General features: G+C 41.8%; 1 protein-coding gene across 31 annotated transcripts in view; it reads left to right on the top strand.

Moving 5' to 3' along the window:
* LOC117487805 (receptor-type tyrosine-protein phosphatase delta-like) overlaps positions 1 to 23,203 on the top strand; it is a 319,630-nt gene that overhangs the window by 78,435 nt on the left and 217,992 nt on the right. For all 31 annotated transcript variants that reach the window (XM_034136510.1, XM_034136512.1, XM_034136497.1 and 28 more), the window contains exon 4: positions 9,640 to 9,663. The gene's annotated coding sequence lies outside the window, so the exon portion shown is untranslated. The remainder of the gene's footprint in view (positions 1 to 9,639; positions 9,664 to 23,203) is intronic.

The following is a 23,203-nucleotide window of genomic DNA, read 5'->3' as shown; positions in this document are numbered from 1 at the left end:
GCGCTAACAACTGCTTTTCTAATGTGATACTTTTCTACATTTAATCTATTTTCCAACATTTCTCGCCTCACTTGAAGCAAGCTTGGCCCAGACGTACAAACGATTGCATGGACTGTCAGTTTAGAGGCTGAAAACAGCATTTTCTGACATATAGTTGGCAATTATTTCTCTGTTGACTAATTGTTGCAGCTCTAATTGTCACAGTGAGTGTATCATGCTGACGTTAGTATGCACATGTACAGCCTGACACAGATCCTGCTGCCTTGTTGTGTTTTTCGCCTACAGTACTTGCTAGGAAAAAATAAGCCATCTGAAGACGTCACTTTTAGAAATGTTATAGACTTAAACATAACTTATCGGTCATACAAATAATTCATGGAAAACAATCATTAGTTGCAACCATAACCCACATGTACAGTAAATTCAAGATAAATGCAATGTGCTGTATTCAATACTGTTCTGTCTTTCACTCTCTACTATTTATGTGCGCGTACAAACACACACTACACACACACACACACACTCCTCACGTCTCACCAGGGAACATATCTACTGTCAGTGTGAAAAATAGAGCTGAACAGATGGCACCAGAAGGATTGAACCCACCTACAATGGTTCCCACAACTTCCCAACATTTCTACCCCACCCTCCCTCCAACTGCTTCTCTCCCTCCATCCTCCTGTGTCCTGCCCAACTACACCCTTCGTCTGCATGCATCGCCACGGCCTCTTCAATGCCATCCAGGCTGCAAGTTTGTGCCAAAGAGGCTGAGTATCACTGGAAGCCCTGTGGAGCTGCACAAAGTCAGCCAAGAGGAGAGGGAGGAGGAAAGAAGAAGGTGTTTTCTCCTGCCAAATTCAAATCTTACTCTCATTTTAGCTACGACCTCTGTTAAATCAACCATTTTTAAACATAGCTTCACATGCTGAAACGTACAAACAAATATGTAGGATTCTATGCCCGTCAAGTAGCCATCTTATTCCTCTTCTTTCTGTCTTCTCACCTCAGTCAGCCTCTCTTCCTCGCCCCACCTTACATCATCATCACACCTCCCCAACTCAGGGCCCTGTTGCTGAGCGCCAGTCATGTAAATGAGATAGTTAGCAGATCAAAAAGCATGGAGAGGTATTTTTAATAGCAGGAGAGGTGTTGATTAGTGTCAGAGAAGAAGAGACGAGACAACGTGCAGGCAGCCTCTATTACACCCCGATGCTTTCAGGCATATGCTGAAGTGTGAGTGTGTTGACGTGTGTGTAAGTATAGATGTGAGGAGAACACAAAGCAAGGAAATGTGTGTGTATGTGTGCGGACTGGTAAGCATTTACTGTACAGTACACCTACAGGCATCTATGTGTGTGTGTGTGTGTGTGTGTGTGTGTGTGTGTGTGTGTGTGTGTGTGTGTGTGTGTGTGTGTGTGTGTGTGATGAAAGTGTGTGTACCTTCCCCACGGAGGATCATCGTTAATGCATAATACATAGCCCCATATCTTTCGACTATAACAGCAATAATGTTGGCGCTGTGAGTTTATGAAGAGGATATCAGGTGTGGGAGAAAGTGATTACAGGGCATATTGCTTTATTGTGAGAAATAACTGGCATGAAGATGAGCGCCAGCAACAACGTTAATCACTGCTGTGTGTGTCGTCCTGGCAAATGTAATCGTCTCAAATCTGGCTAATCGTCCGACGTTGACCCATTAAGGTTCCAAATGTGTGTAAACTCCACTATATGATGAGGATCTGGCTTCAGGTGTGTTTATTGTGTGTGCAATTTACGTCAAAAATTGAGATTTATGAGTATAATCGGGCAGCCGTGTTCATCTATAGTCATTTTGGAGCTAATTGCATTTTAGCGTTGACGCTGAGCATTATGTGTAGCATTTATAATTAGACCTCTAAGGGCTTGTTTTTTAAATGTTATTAGCGTCATGGTTACGTAATTCTTGCCATTTATTTTCCACAGTTCCTGACAGAGCAAGATGAGATTGCGGTCTTTATATTTCATCTCAATTTGATTGCAGCCTTTAGATAAGGTCGAGGAATAAATAAATAGCAGTTTAAAGCTGGCATATCAGAGGCTCTTCATTCAGTGTCCGGGGGCTTGCCCGCATGCTTCTGCCCGTGTCTGAATTTCATCTTCCCGTACTCCCGAGCTGCCTCCCTCTCTCCCTCTCTCCCTCTCTCTCCCCCCCTGTTCACAGATGGCAGAGGGGTCGGAGCACTTTAATGAATTTTCAAAGGAGCAGCATTGGCAATATTAAAAGGAGCTCAAAAACTTAAACACGTCTGACACTTGGAGTTACACGCATGCGCACAGTGACATGACGACGCACATATAAAAGGCAAAGCATCCAATCACACGAGAAGATGCACACACACACCATTATTACTTTCCCCACCAACCAATAACCTCCACAAACACAGAGAGAACATATCACATCCTACACACCGGTGGGCACTCGTAATTAACTCCATTAGAATGGCAGACACCCGCTGTAAGGTCAAAGATCAGTTTTAATGATGAGCCTACATATGGCAGCCACCGTGTTGCCTTGCAAGAGATACGAGCTCCACTTCTGCTGATCCATCTGTCCCGTGGTAATGACTGCACCTGGCCTCACACGGGCCAGCGCACACAGGTACAGCGCTCACCACGAGCTGCACACAGAGGGAAACACAATTAAAAAGCAATAAGCACGCTCACGTCTCGCGGCCACATTGTTTACTAATCACGTCTAATTATCTGTTTGAATCAGAGATTTAAAAGATTCATTATGCACGTGCAGTCAGCGTGAGAGTTTACGAGGCAGCGAGTCCGTGAATGCCTCTGATCCTGACTCGATGAGTTTCATTTGGAGAAGCAGTCAATTGTCAGGCGTGTCCTCATGACCCGTATTAATGGTTTTCTTTTAGCGAGAGGCCAATGTTTAGGAACCTGATTAGGGAGTTAAGAGTGAAGTGTCAAACATCATCAAAGCATCTCTGCTTTTGCCTCCCCAGCTCACACCAGAGCCTGGAGCAACTATTCCAATCCAGGCTGTTTTTAGCTGGCCTTCATCACACCAGTCGACATACGACTACCTGTAGGGCCCCCCCCCCCCCCCCTCTCTTCACAAGTGGCTGATATGAAGGGCTTGGGCTGCCATGGGCATCAAGGCTATTGCCCCCCCCTTTTTTTGTATTCCTTCCTTTCTATTCTGTCCTTCTGGCTACTTCTCTCCAGGCAAAAATAGTCTTTATCCCTACCTCCATGTAGCTGAACTCTGGGTCAGAACTCAGCGCTAAGCCCACAGGCCTCTCATTTCCACAACTTCTGATCTCCACAACTTTTGATCACTCATCAAGGTCTGCCAGGCAGGATTCTTTAAAAAGCAGCATTTCAAAATCTGCTCAGTGATATTCTTTTCGGCACAAGAGAGTGGACAAGGCCCCTGGGAGGATACATCAGACCACGGCTGCATTGTATTAATCTCTCTTCTTCCCTCAAACCATACAAATCCTATTCCCATATTATATTTTAGCAGATTGCATGAGAGCAGACTCTATTCAGTTACCTTAATGACAAACATGCTAAGTATGCATTTGTTTGAGTAGAGTACATTTAGAAATGATTTGACGTTGATGATTTGTCTGTCATCATCTAATTAAAGTCTGACCTGAGGGGAAAAAGAAAAAGGAGAGTTTTGCAGATTGAGAGATAGAACATGATGGTGTTGCGCTGCTGTTTCTAACAGGAGACAGCTGCAGCAGGAACAGAACATCTGCTAACACATGCGTTCCTCCTCCTGTACTGTCACGCCTGAGCGGCCTTCACACCGGACAGCAGAGTCTGACAAACGCCTGATGAAGTTTGGAGTTTCTATATCTGTGCTCATCAGGCTGTCACTCACAAAATAATTCACACCTCGACTTGAAGAGAGATTAAAAACAAGTGAGCAATATTTTTTTTCTCAGCTCAAAGACGGCCTTAGTTAGGGAGCCAATCTGGCTTCTTGTGTGACTTGTGCAAACTTCCAGATACTTCTGCAGGCTGTGTGAGCCCAGGCCATCTGTAGCCTCCATCAGTGCCTCTAATTCTTTGTTGCAACAGGAAAAAAGAAGAAGTAATGTTTATGTCAGCTCAGATGGAGGGGTGCAAACTCTCTCAGTATCATTGATAACAGGCAGCTCATGTCCTCTCTTCTGCTTCACACCTCCTCTCTCAATTCAGGCCTTTTGCAGCTAGCTGGTGTTTGACCAGCCAGAGCCATTTTGTCCCATTATGTGCTTTTGTAAGAGAAAACACACAAAAACAGCTGCTCCCATTCCACACTGGTGAGTAGGTTAAACGGTGACACGAGGGACAGGGCCTTTCTCCTCACGGTCGAAATTGACAGACAACAGGCGCTGGAGGTTTCCTTTGCTTCTTCTCGGGCTGCCTTCCAGCTCCCCTGCTTTTGATTTCCAATTAGAGACCACTCAGTCCTGCAGCCATTTTAGAGACAGAGCTCTCACTCTCTTGTGCTCTTACTCTCTCTTTGTGCGTGTGTGTGTAGCTTCCCTGACATTTCAACTAATTTAAGCATGGCCGACCCACTGTGTAACTTAAATGAATCTGTAAAGAGCACAGTATTTCTGGCAGAAAGAGAATACATGTTCATTACAGCTGTTGCTCTGGTGAGTGCATGTGTACTTATGGTTGTGCCATCTTGGCTGTAAGCCGCTGTCATTTATTAAACTGATATTTGTGGTTTGTTGTTTCTGTTTGCACTTTCAAAATGAGCAGCAACATATATAAGCTTCTCTTTAAACAAGGATTATTTAGCTTACAATGATCTATTACTGTTTTTACAGGGGAAAACACACTTCAATTAAAACATTTACAGGGTATTCAATATCCATTAAATGTATGTGGTTGTAAGATGCCTTATAAATCAAGTGTTTAATAGCATTGCCATTAGCATTAGGACCAAACCATACATAAATGTTAAAGTTCATTATCCCATTACAACAGAGAAACAGTACCTGGCAAAATATACTTGTAGATAAAGAAGGAAAAATATATTTATAATGAAATAAAAGATAAAAGCTGCATGAGGTACTTTCATATCTGATGTAGTTCTCTCTGTGGTATATGATTGTGCATTTTAGTTTTGGAAAGCACAACAAACACAATCTCATAAATAAAATCTTCTTAAGAAAAATTACTTATCAATGCAGAATAAAACAGCTTTCTCTGTTTCCAATAAGGGTTACCTTAATGCAGTGGTTGTCAAACCTTTTCTGTCTTTTGGAGAAAATAAAAATACATCAATATGAACGTGAGCATTCCTTTCAAAAAAATAAAAAAATCACTTTGCTAGAACAGTGATAATAAAACAATGCTCCATAAAGTCTGTGTGCTCACAAAAATAAATACATAATACAATTGTGCAATCCCTTTGCTAGAACAATAAGTTATAATACTTTGCCACTTTGCAATCTGTGCAAAAAAAAGAAAAGAAAGAAAATGCTGATATTTGGCAAAAAAGTGTGTCTTATCGCAGCATTAGTGGCTGCAATGAGCCTGTTTTGCACTGCACATTTCTTCAAAACGGGGTTGCAGGCTCAGTGGCCGTGCCAGAGATTTATTTTGGGGGTGCTGTGGGGTAGCTTGACGTTTCATAGAGGGTGCTCAAACATTTAGGGTTTCCCATTAATGTACCGGTCGTTACAGTTTAATTTTCTACTGCAACAATCCCCACGCAATACACAATGTACCCGCGACTGTTACAATGAAGGCTCGATAATCAGCTCACCGCATATAGGTGTAAGCAGGGGTAAAGTGCTATTTTTATAGGTGGTGCGTGGACCTAACATTCTCTAGGGGGGTCCGGGGGCATGGTACCCCAGGAAGATTTTTTTTAAATATTGAAGTTAAATGCATCAATCTGGTGCATTTTGAGAGCAAAATGAAGAGATCTATGGATACCTCTCTCAACACCCATTTGAAACAGAACTGTAAACAGATTTACTTTTTCTTTATGGATATTTTACAAATCACTCCCCTTTTAAACTTTATTCTTGTTTTACTGTCATATAGTATTTCATACCTGTTTTTCATTTATTCTCTTATTTCTGTATACCTATAATGATCATATGAAGGTGTGCCTCGGAAATAATTGTTTACATTAATCGTGACCAAACCGTTTGAGACCCACTGAGATAACTTAGACTAAAGTTAGGACTCTCCTCCGCCTTGTTGTTGAAAAAGCTCCTTATATCCATTAGCGTAGCTCGCTAGCACCAGAAGCTAACAACAACGATCTCCAGTACCGGTGCGCTCTCTCTCTCTCGCTCGCGCACACAAAATGGCTCGTTCCACACACACACAGAGCCAAGCTTGAATGAAACACAGAGACCCAGACGTACTTGTACTGTAGCATATTATTTTCGAATCAATAATTTTTCAAATTATGAATTATTTAAAAAAAAAATGTGTCATAACAATTGTTCCTCCTGGTCTCTTGCGCCCCCCCCCCCCCCCCCCTGTCATGCCTCTGCGCCTCCCAGGGGGGGGGGGGGGGGGGGGGGGGGGGGCGCCCCCAACTTTGAGAACCACTGCCTTAATGGAAACAGAGTCTCTTTCTCTGAGGAGTTGGAAACTGGGAAGTCTAAAAAAGGGTCTAGAAGGGTTTTGACAGAATAATTTAGCGGCTAGTGATGACCGATCAAACCCTCTCAGATATACTGTGGTAATTTGTGGAATAAGAGATACAAGTCATCATTCTCGTAGACATGTAAGGCCAGATCAAAAAGTAATTAACTGTTTCTCAGGTAATTGTCATTTATTATAATAAAAAACCTTCAAATTATTGAATCATTATCCTATTGTATGTAGCTTTTAAGGAAATCAGTTAACCCACAAAGATCCCATATTTTACAACAGCAATGTAAAGACACTAATTTCAATGTATCAGTAGGTGCGGCTGCAGTTGTCTGTGTGACCAAACAAAGCCGATTGTTAAGATGCAGTGTTGTCCCGGCTGACTGTTATGTGATGAATGAGGAAAGTCAAGAGCGGCCGTGTCAAAAAGAAACTCCCTGGAGGAAACTGATGTCCTTGTCCAAGAGCCGCAAAGTCTCAGAGGACTCAATACAAAGCCCAAAATATCCCACCAAGGGCACTTGATGTCTCTCTACGTTTATTCCACATTTTTGTACAAAGTGAAATGTCTGTTGCCATGTTTTCCCTACATATCAATAGTTTTGTCGTGGAAAGACATTGTGTACATGCTGTAAATACCAAATGTGCTGCTGACTAAAAACATGTGCAATTTGTTCATAGATGTGTCACAGACTGGGTAGCAATCAGTGTCATAGTATGGAAACATAGTATAAGTCTACTGTCAATATGATCTATTTTTGATATGGTAAATGTGCAGCTTGTTTCATTGACATAAATCTTTTAGGGTACTGCTTCTTCAACCTATTTTGGCACAAGAGATGTAATGGTGAGCGATGGTAGTATCAGGGAAAATTGCCTAATAAAATTGTCACATTGCATTCAAGAAAGAAATCTGGAAGCACAGTCAGCGGGTTCATGTTGTGGCTGCCAGTTACTCATCCTGGCAAAGCTTTTCCTGCCTTATAACTACGGCTAGTCAAAACAAAACTTAACAAAATTGAGTCCATGCCTTCACTTAAGCCCATGTCTGAGCAGTGATGTGCTCACTATGCTGCATCACAGAGCCTTTTTGTAATTCCCCTAGCACTGACCACTCCAAACATCCCAAAATCCCTCTTATCAGTAAAGAAAAAGACAAACATGAGAAGGAGACTTTTTCTTTGCCTTGTCAAAAGTTTCCATATCGTGTTGTGGGTTCTACACAGCATAACTAAGACCCTGCAAGCAGCTTATCTGCTTAAAACAGGAGGGCGAGGGAGGGTGAAAAAAGTGTCTCCATCTTCCGTCTCTTTCCTGGTTCACAGACTGGCTTTATTGAAGCCACCAGAGCTTTGGTTTCTCCCTCTCCGCCATCCCTGCCAGTCTAATCCACTTAGGCCCACACTACCTCTACTGCGTTTGATTGGCCAGGCTTCCACATTTGCACCATAGGACTTTGGAAAAATCAATAATCTTCACTGCACTGCCAAAACGTCCTCTATTAAACACACAAGATGTGATTAAGGAAGAGAAATATGAATTTTAGATTTAGCATAAATGGTTGGCCCAGCTGTAGAGGCATCAGCCATGCTACTCTGGTATTTATACACAATGTTGCCACATCCCCCTCGTTGCCTCTCCATTTTTATTGTTGTCTCTCATAGCCGTCCCTTCTAGTGTCTCTCACTCTGTCTACCAAACAACAGTAATGCTAATGTCACTGAAAGCCCAGGTGCTTCTAGTGGCTCTTGAAGTCTCACATCAGTCCCTGCCATCCCCTCCCCTGGGTCCAATTGTCCCTGCATGAAGCTTCAAGGTCCTCAGCTGAGCTCCGTGTTTAGCAACAACAGTAGCAGCGAGACTGAATGTGTGTCAGACAGAATGGTAATGAGCGTCCCAGAGATTGAACCCCAGTCTCCCCCCCCCCCCCCCCCTCTCCCTGAAAATAGATTTGTTCTCACACGGAAAACAGATATTGTAATCGCATTTTCCCATAGTTGATCCCTATGGGATTTTGTTGCATGCACACCAAAAATGTAAATGAATGCAGGGGGATAGACATCATTGGTTATAAATCATATTACTGGCAAATTCTGCTTAGCAACACAACTAGACTGCGTTTGTAAGCAGTCTCAGATTTAGTCCTGAGTCTACTCTTTTCCCCGCACTACACACACTTATTGTCAGCTCACTCCATTTCCTTGTTGTATTGCACATTTGCAAGAAAGCAAATCTGTACTTTGGAAGAGTATATTCGTAGAGGGAGCACTTTAATTGTAAAAAAGGCATGCTGTAACAAAAATCCGGTATATATTTCTTAGGCTGACAGAGAGTTGGTATAGAGGAAGGGAGGGTGTGGGTCTTTTAATACCTTTGATCAAATGTTTAGATATATGACTTTCAGTAAAAGTGTGTATAAATGCAGCATACTTCATTGTTTGTGCACCCTAGGGTCTTTGCTTGTAGTGCGGGACATTTTATTTTGGACGTCAGCTGTCAAACTAACAAGCTTGGTGAGATTTAGCAAAGGTCATACGCACAGGGTGAGAGATATCTGAGGGCTACAAAGACATATGGAGGGGGGGGGGGGGGACACCTTGCTGCCTGTTTGTGTGGGCACATTTGTTTGTTCTGTGGTTGTGTTACACTGGTGCAAAAGAGAAAAAGGCTTGTCGGTAGTAGATTAGGTTTCTGCTTACATCCTCTCTAAAATCTTGAAACACTGACAAATATTAATGCAAGTTGTGCAAACTTTGGATCCTCTGGGGAAACTATCTCAGACGTTTCATGTACCTCGATTAATAAATGATGTCCCGCTCCTGACAGGGACTATTCTTAACCCCCCCTCTCGGTACAATGCTGGTGCACCATCATTTTTCAGGGCATATTGTGACAGCCTGCATTGAAGTTTAGCTTGCTGTACATTGTAATTTGCTGACGTTTCTCTTCTCTCTTTCTCTCCCTCTTTTTCCCCCTTTCCCTTTCTCCCCATTTTCCCCAATGGCCCACTTACAGATGTGACCAAGTATTCCACACTAGGTAAGACTCACTTCATTTTTCATTGCACTGTTCTCAGGACTGAGTGTTTGGGTTGTCATGTGTTTGGGAGTGATGTGAATTCATAAATATTGAAGAGGGGGGATGGGGGAGGTGGGACCAGGATGCTGCTGTTTGCTCAGTAAGGTATGCAATGCTCTGCAGTCCTTACACACCCCATTTCGGCATTTGTGCATGGGAATACACAGTGGTATTCTTTCTTTTTTTCTGGCAAGAGGTCTGTGTGCACTGTGCCTTCAATTTGAATTTTATTCAAATGAGAATCAAATGGCCCAGATTGTTCAAAGAATACGCCAGCAGCGTTGACTTAAACAATCATAGCACGGATGGTGTGTGTTTCGGACTGTGGAGGGTGTGTGGAAATGTCTCACACGTTAATCTGTGAACTCCACACGTAATCACTGTCCACTTGCATGTCCTGTTCTCAAGGGGTTAACTCTTCGTCTCTCAGGGACTTTCTAATCTTTTGCTCACTTTATGGAAGATTGTGGAGATGTGAGGTGTTTGTATTCCAACATTTCAGTCGGAATCTAAACATTCTCAAGGTCTGAATCAAGATTCAAACATGGAACACAGAATACAAAAAAACAGCATAAAATAAGTACTCTCGTGCTTGCGAAATAATGGCCCCTTCAAACGTGAGCCATGAAACCTTAAAGATACAATGCCTCACAGCAGGTTACTTTTATCCATGAAGGGAGTTGATGAGGGGCAGACTTTTGGCTTTTTTGGGCCACTTGTCAAATGGCAGCAATCAAGTTTCCTGGTAATTGCGGTAAAATGCTGCACCTTGTTGAAATGGACTATGCACGCAGACAATGGATTGTATCAGCATGGAGGCGTCTTATAAAGTCACAAATTGACTTTAAAACAACCCAAGCTGTTAAATGACAAGAGGAGGGCAGCATCTTATGTTTTGTCAGACAGTTTCTGGAGAAACTCAGCAGGATGTTGGAGTGTGATGGAGGTCAACTGCATGATTGACTCCACAATAGCGGGGCCTCAGACCGGGACAGCAGGAGCTTTCAACACTACCCATGGCTCCAAGCATCTGCTCATGAGGGGAAATCAATCATCTCAAATACAAGGTGGAGCCAGAGAACTGGACAAACGTGCAAACGCTTGATGTTACTCGTACTGGGCTTTGTATCAGAAAGTTGTCCTCAATGCACTTGACTTTTTTCTACTTGGACAGTGCTTGGAGCCTGCCACCTCATTGTGTAATTGAAAAGCCAGTGCCATGCCACTACACTCGCACAGTTTGGCTGCCCGGCAGAGCATCTGCAAGCAGTTCTGGTCCGGCTCTCAACTCTTTGAGGCAGGCACTGGCTGACTGTTCGGAAACAGAAAACCCCTGGCTAGCTGAGAATAATAAGTACCCATGGGAAGCTGCCAGATGGACATTTACTGTGAGCCTAGCTGGAGAGGGAGAAATCTGTCAAACATCACACGAGGCATCTGTGGGGGAGCAGAGCAGGTTCACGTCCACCATGTTGGATAAGACGAGTGCTCTTTGTCAAGACTAAAAGCTGTTCGATTTTTAACATATCTAGTTGATGCATTCAAGGTCAACAATTCAAACAGCCACCTGTTCCAGTGAATGATTTAACAAATGTCCCGATAATGGATGCTTTAAAGATGTTTATAATTTGGCCATTGTATCTGCAGACACTAAGTGATGTGAAATAGCCTCCTTCATTTAATTTAAACTGTATTCCTTTTTCTGTAGTTATTAATTGACACTAGACTCAATGTGCAGACATGTTTTACTGCCAATGAGAGACAAATATTAAGATACCTCTTTCTGCAAAGTGTATCAAAATCTTCCTTACATTTTGGTACAGTTTTGTCTGATCCCATCATGCAATAATAAGGCAAACGCATGCTTCTTGAAGCCCAGTAGAGTGCCCATTAATTTTGTTTTTTTGTTCATACGTTCTTCAATACAAAGCTAAAGGCAAGGAATTACAATTGGATCATTATGCTCTCGGAAGCTCAAGGGCTTCAGAGCCGGTGAGGAGAGGAAGAGAGAAACAGAGCACAAAGGGTTCATCCCGGTATCCTCGGCAGTGAAATTGGACCTTGGTTCTCTTAGACAAGCTGTGCACCATTTTCTTTTTATTGCATTATGTCTGGCAGCCCTGCTCTCAGACAGGAACTGAGCCACACTTGATCAGCGATATGACACTGGCACAGAAAAGAGTGATTGCTGGCTGCTCAGTTAAGCACACAGCATTATGTTGTTCAAGTCTAAAAGTAGATCTGTGCTTGGGAAAAATTACAAAAGGCCAACCCGGACAGTGTCCAAAAGCACTGGTTGCTTTGTAATACCTCACAGTGAATTCCTCTTTAATGGTTTATTTATCTCTCATAGGACAGGAACAATGCTATTCAGGGATAATATAACTATTTCAAGTCTCCATCTGTGTTTCTCATGCCCCAAAACACTGGTGGTTCATTAAAAATATCAAGAACAACTGATTGATTAGTATAATAAGGTTTTAATTATTCTGTGCATCATACTGTATAGACTGTTGTTTTGTGTATGAGAGAGGAAGTCAAAGTTGTATAGGGCAGAATATATGTTTAACAATGATCTGAAGTTCACAGCACTCATAGGAAAGCTTGAATGGAGAGTGAGTGAGCAGTCATAACCCCAAACCATTAGAGAGCAGCCGTAGCTCGTTCTTGGGGTGGGTTTTAATGTTAGCGCTTTCTTTCTTTTAGCTGTGCCCTCTGGGTAACGGGCCATTTCGCTAATGGTGAGTTTCTCAAGCGTGTCAAAAGCCTCTTGGCATTATCAAAAGCTCTTGAGGGAGCTTAAAGTTGCTGTATGTTGATTTTTTCTTTTTCTTTTAAAAAGACCGGCTACTGCAGGGTAAGTTGTTAATAAGAAATGTGACTGATAGCTTGTTAGCCTGGCTTTGCATACATTCTGCAGTAATTAGACATGAGTGACAGATTCACCAAGTGTTCACTTTTACAGACGCCTCTGAGAAATCTGCTCTTATTGCATGATGTTAGCAGAGTGTGAAAAATCAGAGAGTCCTCGCCTCTGATTTTTGATAGGCAATTCAGCGTAATCACTCATCCTGCAACAATCCATACTATGCACATGCATTTAGGCAGACACACCATGCAGAGTCGTGTACACTTGCACGCCCCCATCCTTGCAAGTAAAGAGCTGCTGCTGTTAGGAACAGATGGCTTATATTTAACTTTATCAGCGGCGGCGGTGTCACCAGCAAACGCGATAAGTTGCTCCAGTGCCTGGGGAGAGCGGCATCCATCAGTAGCTAACAGCATATGGTGAAGGCACATTAAGGTGTCCTCTCCCTCTTTCCTGCCTTCCTGTTCTATGAGTGGGTCTGCAGCCAAGCATCAGATGCTTACTTCACAGGAAAAAGTGTGTGAGCGTGTGAGTGTGAGTGTGTGTAGTGTGTGTGTGTGTGTGTGTGTGTGTGTGTGTGTGTGTGTGTGTGTGTGTGTGTGTGTGTGTGTGTGTGTGTGTGTGTGTGTGTGTGTGTGTGTGTGTGTGTGTGTGTGTGTGTGTGTGTGTGTGTGTGTGTGTGTGTGTGTGTGTGTGTGTGTCTAGAGGCAGTGGGCACCCGATTTGAGATCTTGTGCAGCCTGTTTGATCTGTTGTATGTGATTTCAAAGTGCTGAAGTAATTTATTTATCATTTAGTATAGCTACGATTAGGGTTTTCTCTAGCGCTTGTTACCATCCTCCATTTTATGTTTACTTTTTTGGCTGATTCTATCTTTAACATCATCGTGAACAAAGTAGTTGCCAGTAAAAAATAGAGTCAGAGTGTTGCATACAGTAAAGCTGCATGTCAATCAAAGCCTCGATTACTTGAGAAGTGGCTCAGTGTTGCATGGACCAACATGACAGCACAATGTTGGACACCAATCAGACGGACATAAAAATGGATCTGCACCACCTGTGTGGATGGGGAAGTACAGCTAGCAGAAGAAGAAGTGCTAATGATGAAAAGCTTCTCTCCTGAGGCCAAAACTGATTGTTTCATATGAGTATGTTTAAGCCCTTAATACACTTTACTTAGTTTATTATGCACATCAACGCGCTGAGTGACAGCCTAATTGCATTATGTCCTCAGGACTAGTGACACCTTGCCTCAAGGCCATTGCCTTTTCCTTCAGCAATAACTTGTGTTGTTGTAACCTTATTTTTAAATTCACTCTCTCGCTCAGTTTTGACACCACTTTCCTGCTAAATTTCAACCCCTGTGTAAAACCTCTGCTATGTCACAGCATGCATTCCACCCAAACTCCTCCAGCCTTCTCTCTCTTCTTTTGTTATTCCTGTGTTGACGTCTCTTTACCAAGCCGCGTTAATTAGCATGCTCTTCAAAAATATAATTTTCTCTTGCGTCATCAGGATTTGGTAATTAAATGAACAAAGGCAGTCAAACGACTGACACAATAGGCTGAGCTGATTAGGGGTGCAGCCATAACACAACTTGGAGGAGAAACAATCATTGAATCTGTTTCATTCCACATCAGCCCGTTATCTCAGGCTGTCGAGGCAATTTGTGCTAAAACATGCTTCCAAAGAGCAAAATTGTGCTGTTTAGGATGTACAAACTGGTTTCAAGTCAAACCCGATAAGCTTAACTATAACTTTTTCTCCAATTATGCCAATTGAGGTGAACAAGAAAAAACGCAATAAAAGCAGCAATAACACAGTCACGTAAAGTAAATGTTGCTATTTTACATAATATAGTAATCCGATTAAAATAATAAAAATTGAGTACTCAAAATGCAGAAACCCACTAATCATGTTTATTATATTATTGTATTATATTATATGAACTTAGATATTACATTTTGAATTTTTCTTATTTGCATTGTATCTGAATCAGTTAATGAAAAAAGAAATTCCATATTTGGCTGAATTGCACATGAGCATGAAGAAGCAAACTATTTATATATACATATTTTGATCTTGAATCATAAGTAAGAAGAAGAAGATGGACCTTTATTAATCCCCCGAGGGGGAAATTCAGTTTCCACTCTGTCGTACACACACATGCGTTTTTTATACAGGTACATACAGTACACACTTTTTACATCATGCACATACATATACAAATACACACAGTTATATGCACACATGCACATGCAGTTGAGAGGTCAGAGCAGAGGCAGCCAGTCTAGCCGGCGCCAGTGAGCAGTTGGGGGTTAGGTGCCTTGCTCAAGGGCACTTCGGCAATGGCCCAGGAGGTGAACTGGCTCCTCTCCAGTACCAGTCCACACTCCGTATTTTTTGGTCCGATCGGGACGTGAACCTGCGACCCTTCGGTCCAAAGTCCAATCCCCTACAGATCCCCTACAGACTGAACCACTGCCGCCCCCAAGTATCAAAATGGTAATCAAGCAACATACTTCAGTAAATGCAGTTAGTTTCTTTCTCCCAGAGCTGTGATTCATCATATTATTCCCTGCATCTCTGTGAATATGCTGCTGCTTTAACACCTAAAACTTCTTGTATTATTACCAATAAAATCTGTTGGGATATCATATCAAGTCTCATAGAGACAGCATCTGGCCCAATTGGCTCACGCGTCCTTGATTCATGCTGGCAGAACATTTGAGAGCGATGAAGACCGCTGGAAGGAGTCCAAGGCCTTGCTCCTCTGAAGGTGAAAGGTCAGAGGTCGAGGGGTGGCGTACCCATCTGCTGCCTGGCACTAATACACAGTGCAGGCTGGCTTTGTGTAATATGGTGCATGTTTCGTGGGAGTCTGAGCCGAGACAGGCTGCTTAGATCTACACTCCACATCTACATCAGAGCACAGCATGCCAACAGATTATGTCATGCTTTAATTTACAATGATGCAAAATAAAAATCGGTCCAATGCAAATACAAATGCTTAAAGGGTCTAAACTATAAGATCAACCTCTCATTAAAGAGTCCGTCCTCTGTATTTTGGGGTTGTCCATTTCCTGTAGTTCTAATGGTTTTTGTGCATGTAAATGCACCAACACACTCCCCCCCTGCCTGAAACGCCTCCATTTGACTCCTTTGTTTACTTCCGGAACGGGTTTCTATTGGCTAGCGGTCCAACACATTTTACTTAATGGGCTAAGGGGCGGGAAATCTCTAAGCGGTTGACCAATCACAACAGGGCCGGCGAGCTAACCAATCAGAGCAGACTGGCCTCTGGTTTCAGACAGAGGGTGAAAAGAGGTGCTGCAGCACAGGCAGTAAAAATAAAGAGTTTTTTTTACATTATAGCATGGAAACATGTCACAGTGGAGGCATAACAAAACTAATATACCTGTACATGAAAATTAGCATAATATGTCCTCTGTTAAAACCATTATCCCATTGGATAATGACAATAATATATTGTATCATAAAAATGGTTTCTTAATACAAATAAAAACAAGCTTTTTACTCAAATCCATGAGCAGAATCTAAATCATAATACTTTGTTTTATCCAAGGGAAAACTGGGTTTTCTGAGGGGTAGCTCAATCTCAGAATGAAACAAACAAAATATAAAACTATTCAAAATAAGAATCAAAACATGTATTCAAACACAAGAGTTTAAGTAAAAGTATGCGATCATTTTATATTTTAAATAAATATATATGAATATAAAATGTTAAAGTGTTCAATAAAAGTGAAAATATTAAAACAAATTATTATGGTAGGGTTTACATATCAAGGGGCTGTGGTAAATTTGCCAAAAATTATATAATTCAACTGATTTTAGTTTGAGTTGTATCCCTTTCAGAACTAAAAGAAAATGTGCCCTTGACCTGATTTTAAAGAACACTTTCAGAGGTTCACTTGTGTCTCTGTAAAGATGTATAAGTCTAAAAACCATGCAATCCGACTACAGAAAGTCATCTTAACTCGTCATTCAAGCCAAAATGTTTTTTATAGAGGCAGTTTATAAAAGCATCAAGGACACGAAGCAATCTGCTGTTTGACTCTTTGTATTCATGTTCAGCCTTGGTGTTAGTCACATTTTGACATGTATCCACTTTTCAATCAGAATATAGCACTGAAGTGAGCGTCCTTTCACACACTTTCCTCGTGTTAATTACCTTTTACAGTGAGCAGCGGGGATCTGGAGAGGCAGCTCCATATTTACGTTGCCGATCTCTGTGTACATAGAAAGATGCTCCACCATGTCCCTGAGCAATACTACGCTCACTTTCTTGACCAACACCAACATAGAAACGTGTGTTAATGAGTCCTCTGGTGGCTGCCATATGGAGACTCCAGGTCTGTAAATACAGCAGAGGACGTGTCCTCGACTGTCCCTCGTTATAGACTAAGGCCTGGAGCCAGATGGGAATTTTGCTGCACTGACATGTGCACTAACATTCCTGCAGGTCAGAGAAGAAGATAGCTGTATGTGTTTGCTGGGGGCGTCTAATGTCCACAGGCCTTGCTAAAGGGCTACCCTTTGGGTTAAGCACAGAACAGTGACCATGGAGGCTTAACAACATACGTTAATGAACTGCTGTTTGAACAGGAAGCAGTTACAAAGATGGGGTTTCAATAATAGGTTAGCTTTGTGTTTTTGAAACAAGTGTGCACCTTCAAATCTTGAAGTTATTTCATCAGATGCCCAAAAACCACTGTCATCCAAAAATGTGCAAAAAACACATTACAATGCCAGAACATTGCATCGGGTAGCAAATTACTATAATGTGATTAACATGGCAGATGTAGCGGATTCCTCACGACCAGAATGTCCACATGCATGCTCGGTGACATTTTCCAGACTTTACAAAATCAATTATTAAAAGGAGATCATTTAATAACGTATTGACCAAGGCACTTTGCTCCAGAAGATATGCTAACTTACAGAGATATGCACCACACTTCCAGCCGATAAAAGTTATTCAAAGGTGTATTCAGGGACAGCTGACTGTAAAAAAAAAAAGGAAACGTATTTGTATCCCAACACCTTTTGATTTTAATTAACTGAACATTTAAATTGGGGTTAGCCACAACGTATCTGCATGAACAAAACAAACTTGTTTTCGAGCTGTTTCTTATTTGATTACTTAATTGGTGCTTTGTGTTTTGGAAGTGTGACAGTGGCTACTATCCCCGAAACACATTACCTTGAAAGGAAACTCTTAAGCTGCCTATATTTGCAATTTCACTTTAGATACTGACATGTTTTTGTTATATTCACATAGAGCAGTTTTAATCTCATTATTTGAGTGTTAGGCCACAAGAGTCACTCATAAAGCAGCGTCACATTGTTGCACTCGTTTCTTTTGAGATGCAAAGAGGCTGTTACATGTGTCACTGCTGCATTACACGCCATCATTCATTTGCTCTCTTGTTACTGTGCACCCACCTCTCACTGCTTTTATTTCCTCACTCTCAAACTTTCCTCTTTAACTTGGCACGATAATCACCTCGCTTGAGAGATGGCAGGCGAAGAAAAGAAATCGAGGAACTGTATGCACGAATAACAAGCTGCACCGTCAGGCAGTGAATAATGTCCCCCACACTTCTGTTCCTCCCCCTAGATTTCCACCATAAACATAATGCTTCATCTATTTCTATCCTGCTGTCACTAGAAATGTATATGCTCTACCGTTTTCTATTGTTTCATATTTTCTAGAGGGTTCTTAGATTGCTCAATTACAATTACACGCCTCATGGAAAAACTGTTCAATAATCTTTTACCTTCATAACAAGTTATATCGATTTAGCCATCTTCCAGCAAAGAGTTGGACAAACATATCTATTGAAATAACGTCAACCAATGCAGGTATAACATACAAAAACAGTGCACAGAAGAAACAGTGTTACAGGAGAAGATATGATAAACTGTATCAGTGTATCTAGTGGTGAAGTCATGTCCCCCCTCTCTGAACCACGTTAATTACTGAGCTGGAACAGGTAATTTACAAGGAGAACCTTCACCGAGGCTCCGTTGAGTTGGGTGCATTATGATAATATTAACATAATCCAGTTTTGTTAAATTGGATCAGCAGTTTTATTAAAGCAGGCATAGCTTTCACTCCGTGTCACTAATTCCTCTCCTGCTCAAGTCCTAATGAGAAATAAGGAAGCACTTACAAGGAGGCGCACACACTGAACGGCAGGTAGAGATTATCTGTCAGCCACACTCACTTTCACTCACACACTGTGTGTATTAGTCATGCACACGACTACACACAGCCTGGCACACAGAAATAAAGTAAACCAAACACACACCGACACACACACTCAGGAATACACACTTTTGCTTGCAGTCTCTTTGTCTACCTCTCTCAAATGAATAGCACTTTGTAATAAAGCCAGGAGGATTTTCAACACATCATTATAAGACTCCTGGGGAAACTGTATGGGATGGAGTCCAGTTGTTACTCCATGATTTGGCACAAAATGGAGTTTTGAAAATAAAATCATACTGTTGGCAGGGCTTAAGTTTCACATAAATTATATGCCACATTAGAGATGTTAAAGTAGGGACTGTGAAAGCACAAAAATAAGGATTAGCATAAAAACTGATTGCTGGTACTGAAAAACAGGAAAAATGAGTCATAATGTTTGAAGATCATTGTCTGCGGGTATTATAGAAAAAACAGTGAGAATAAGTACACTGCTTTATACGTGCATTATTACATTACATTACATTGCATTTAGCTTATGCTTTTATCCAAAGCGATTTACAATAAGTGCATTCGACCAAGAAGATACAAACTTGAAGAAAACAGAATCATATAAGTACATCAGGTTTCATAGAGCCAAAACATTTCAAGTGCTACTCAACTAGCAAGCCAGTCCTTTATTAGTATATAAGTGCTTTGTTAGTAATTGTATTGCTCGAAGTGGAGTCGAAAGAGATGAGTTTTCAGTCTGCGCCGGAAGATGTGTAGGCTTTCTGCTGTCCTGATGTCAATGGGTAGCTCATTCCACCATTTTGGAGCCAGGATAGCAAACCGACGTGTTTTTGCTGATGGGATCTTGGGTCCCCCTCGTAGTGCGGGTGCAGCGAGCCGTTTGGCTGATGCAGAGCGGAGTCCACGTGCTGGGGTGTATGGTTTAACCATGTCCTGGATGTAGGAAGGGCCAGATCCATTCACAGCATGGTACGCTAGTACCCGTGTCTTGAAGTGGATTCTAGCAGTTACTGGAAGCCAGTGAAGGGAGCGGAGGAGCGGTGTGGTGTGGGAGAATTTAGGAAGGTTGAAGACCAGACGAGCCGCTGCATTCTGGATGAGCTGCATAGGTCGGATGGCACATGCAGGTAGACCAGCCAGAAGGGAGTTGCAGTAGTCTTGGCGTGAGATGACGAGAGCCTGGACCAGAAGTTGCGTCGCTTTCTGGGTCAGGAGGGGACGTATCCTCCTGATGTTGTAAAGAGTGTATCTGCAGCAGCGGGTTGTGGCAGCGATGTTTGCATGTTGTTGTCTAGGGTCACACCCAGATTCCTTGCAGTCTGAGTCGGGGAAACAACAGAGGGGCCGATGTTGATTGTTAGGTCAAGAGTGGGACACTCTTTTCCCGGAAGGAAAAGCAGTTCAGTCTTGTCAAAGTTGAGCTTGAGGTGGTGAGCAGACATCCACCGAGAGATGTCTGCTAGACAAGCAGAGATGCATGCGACGACCTGGGTTTCAGAATGGGGAAAAGACAGAATTAATTGGGTGTCGTCAGTGTAGCAATGGTATGAAAAACCATACGGGCTAATGACCGATCCGAGCGAGTTTGTGTACAGAGAGAAGAGGAGGGGACCAAGGACAGAGCCCTGAGGGACCCCTGTAGTTAATTGACAAGGGTCGGACTCGGACCCTCTCCAAGTTACCCTGTAGGTGCGGTCTTCGAGGTATGAGGTGAGGAGGGAAAGTGCAGAGCCTGAAACTCCAAGTTCTTGAAGAGTGCAAAGGAGGATCTGATGGTTCACCGTGTCGAATGCAGCAGACAGGTCCAAAAGGATGATGACAGAGGAGAGGGAGGCTGCTTCAGTGTGCAGTTCCTCAGAGACAGCAAGAAGCAGTTGAAGGAGGTTTGAGGGGATAGGGTCCAGAGGACAGGTGGTAGGACGGGCAGAGGTAATGAGGGTAAGAACCTCACTTGGAGAGAGAGGGGAAAAGGAGGTTAGTGTGTGGGTGAACGGTGGGTCTGGTGACCCAGTGGTGAGTAATGGTGAGTTGGAAAAAGAAGAGCGAATATCATCAACCTTTTTTTCAAAGTAGTTAACGAAGTCGCTTGGAAGAAGGGAGGAGGGGGAAGGGGCTCTGGGGGGGTCCAGGAGGGTGGAGAAGATAGAAAATCGTTTTTTGGGATTGGAATAGGAAGAATGGATCTTATCTTGAAAGATGGTATTTATATAATACAATATAAAAAAGGCTGCAGATTATTTCACTAGGAATGAATGGTTTACAGGAAATAGTTTCTTAGTTTCTGCATGTGATATATTTATATGTCTTGTCAGTACAAAACCCATAGATAATCAACATACTGATATGATATAAAGCAATAATGTGCCTGGTCAAAGAGAGAGGAGTAGTGGATATAAAAACAGCAAACAAAAATCCAAAATAACCATTCTCTGTCTTATCTGACACATAATGCTAATTTAGGTGTGAACAGTAAACTCATTTCCATGTTGAAGTCTGGCCATGCTTTTGTAAATATTGAGAGTCTGCCCATCTCCTTGCTTCCCATTGGACACACAAACACAAACGTAATATCCAGAATTAATTGGCAATGAGTTAAAAAGGATTTATCATTATGCACTGAACACACATAATATGACAGTCAATACCCTATCGATCACTGTGGAATTGTAATTTACCCATAATGACACAGCATTAAGTGAACCTGATTGATAGTTTTTACACATGAGAGGACACAATTATGCTCCACGCAGGAAATAGAATCGACACACACACATGTGAAAGGCTTGAGTCCACACACTCCCATTCCATAACGCTATTATCTCATTCTCCACGGCCTCATTTCTCACAAAGCCCTGGGGTGTGTGGGGGACAGTCAGGGTTGAGCTCACACACGCCCGGGCTGCCAGGGAAGGTCTGTGTTAGCACCGAGTGCCAGAAGACTCGGGGAAATAAAATCCTGCAACACAATGTGGAGCAGGACCTCTGCACACTGCACGCAGCTGCTTCACTTTACAGGAGCTTACTGTTTATTCAGAGATAGGAACCGGAGACTGAATATTCAAAAGACATTATTACAGCGGAGATAAGTAGGCTAAGGTCTTCAAAGCCACATAAAACAAAATTACCACAATATAAAAGAGCTTGGGCTGTGTATCAAGGCCTATTGATTCCTTTAAAGCTCACTTTTTGGCATGCACTGTGGTTTGGAAATATAAAATACTTTTTATCCCAGTTATTTAGATTTTCAGCAAGAAAAGAATAGTCCATTTCAGATAAAAAGCACTAATCATCAGTCTTTATTATTTTTATTTATTTTCTTATTATTCCTATTATATGTTTTACTCTTATTATACTTAGAATATTAAGATTAATATTAATATTATTATAATTATTTTAAATTAGACATGATTCTCTTCAAAGGTGACTTATTTTGAATTGCTGCTTAGATTTCTCTGCTTCAACACTGTATTTTTTGTGTGCTGGGGACAGAGGTGCAGGTGAGGTGTTAGAGACTATAAAAAAACAAGTGTTGGTTATCAAACTCAAGAATGTCCAATCGATACTCGTCTTCGTGAAGAAATTCTTCTGAAGTTACCATGAAGAGAGTGTTTTTTTCTTTTTTTGTTCTCATCAAACACACTTCCTTGCTGTATGAAATGGACTGCTGGATTCATTTCAAAGTCAAGTCACGCAGTTGTCCATTTTCACAGCTATTACAATATTATCTGTGCTAGAGTCTGCTGCACATCTGTGACATGGTGCATCATCATAAAATGCCTTTTGGGATACTATTCATTTTCATTAGTTAAGTCAACATCTGATCCATTGCAGTTGACTCCTGCAAACTATATCCTAACTAAATCCTCCATTGTTGAGTGTTTTGTTCACACCAAGGCTTTGGATTAGTACCTTATAATACATCGTGGAGGGTCAATAGTTCAGAAATAATCTAAGTCTGCTGCTTTAGCAATACAGGTAATAGATTAACTGATGCTACTAATATTATGTCAACCATTTTGTCTTCTTGTCTGTATCTCGGAAATAATTTAGGCCAAGGAAGGAACTGATTAGTTTCAAGCTGTATTCTCATTCATCAAGCAATATTGTTCTAGTTCGTTTTTATAATTAACCTGTTAGAGGCATGCTAGTAACATCCCTAAAACATTTATATTAGGCAATTATTTGGTAGCTAAATCCATCCAAAATGTACATATTTGTGTGAAATATCTCAACAAATAATGGATGAACTGCTACAAACTATTTTGATGACATTTGGGACACGTGTCATACTCTCTCAGGATGAATTAAGTCTATAACTGGAACATATCTCAAGCGTCAAAAATACTTATTAACCAAAACAAAATACCTGCCAAAGTACTGAGCATC

This window comes from Trematomus bernacchii, unplaced genomic scaffold (genome assembly GCF_902827165.1).
Source record: "Trematomus bernacchii unplaced genomic scaffold, fTreBer1.1, whole genome shotgun sequence".
NCBI lineage: Eukaryota > Metazoa > Chordata > Actinopteri > Perciformes > Nototheniidae > Trematomus > Trematomus bernacchii.
Note: the sequence above shows the minus strand (reverse complement) of the source record. Positions and strands in the feature narration are given on the sequence as shown.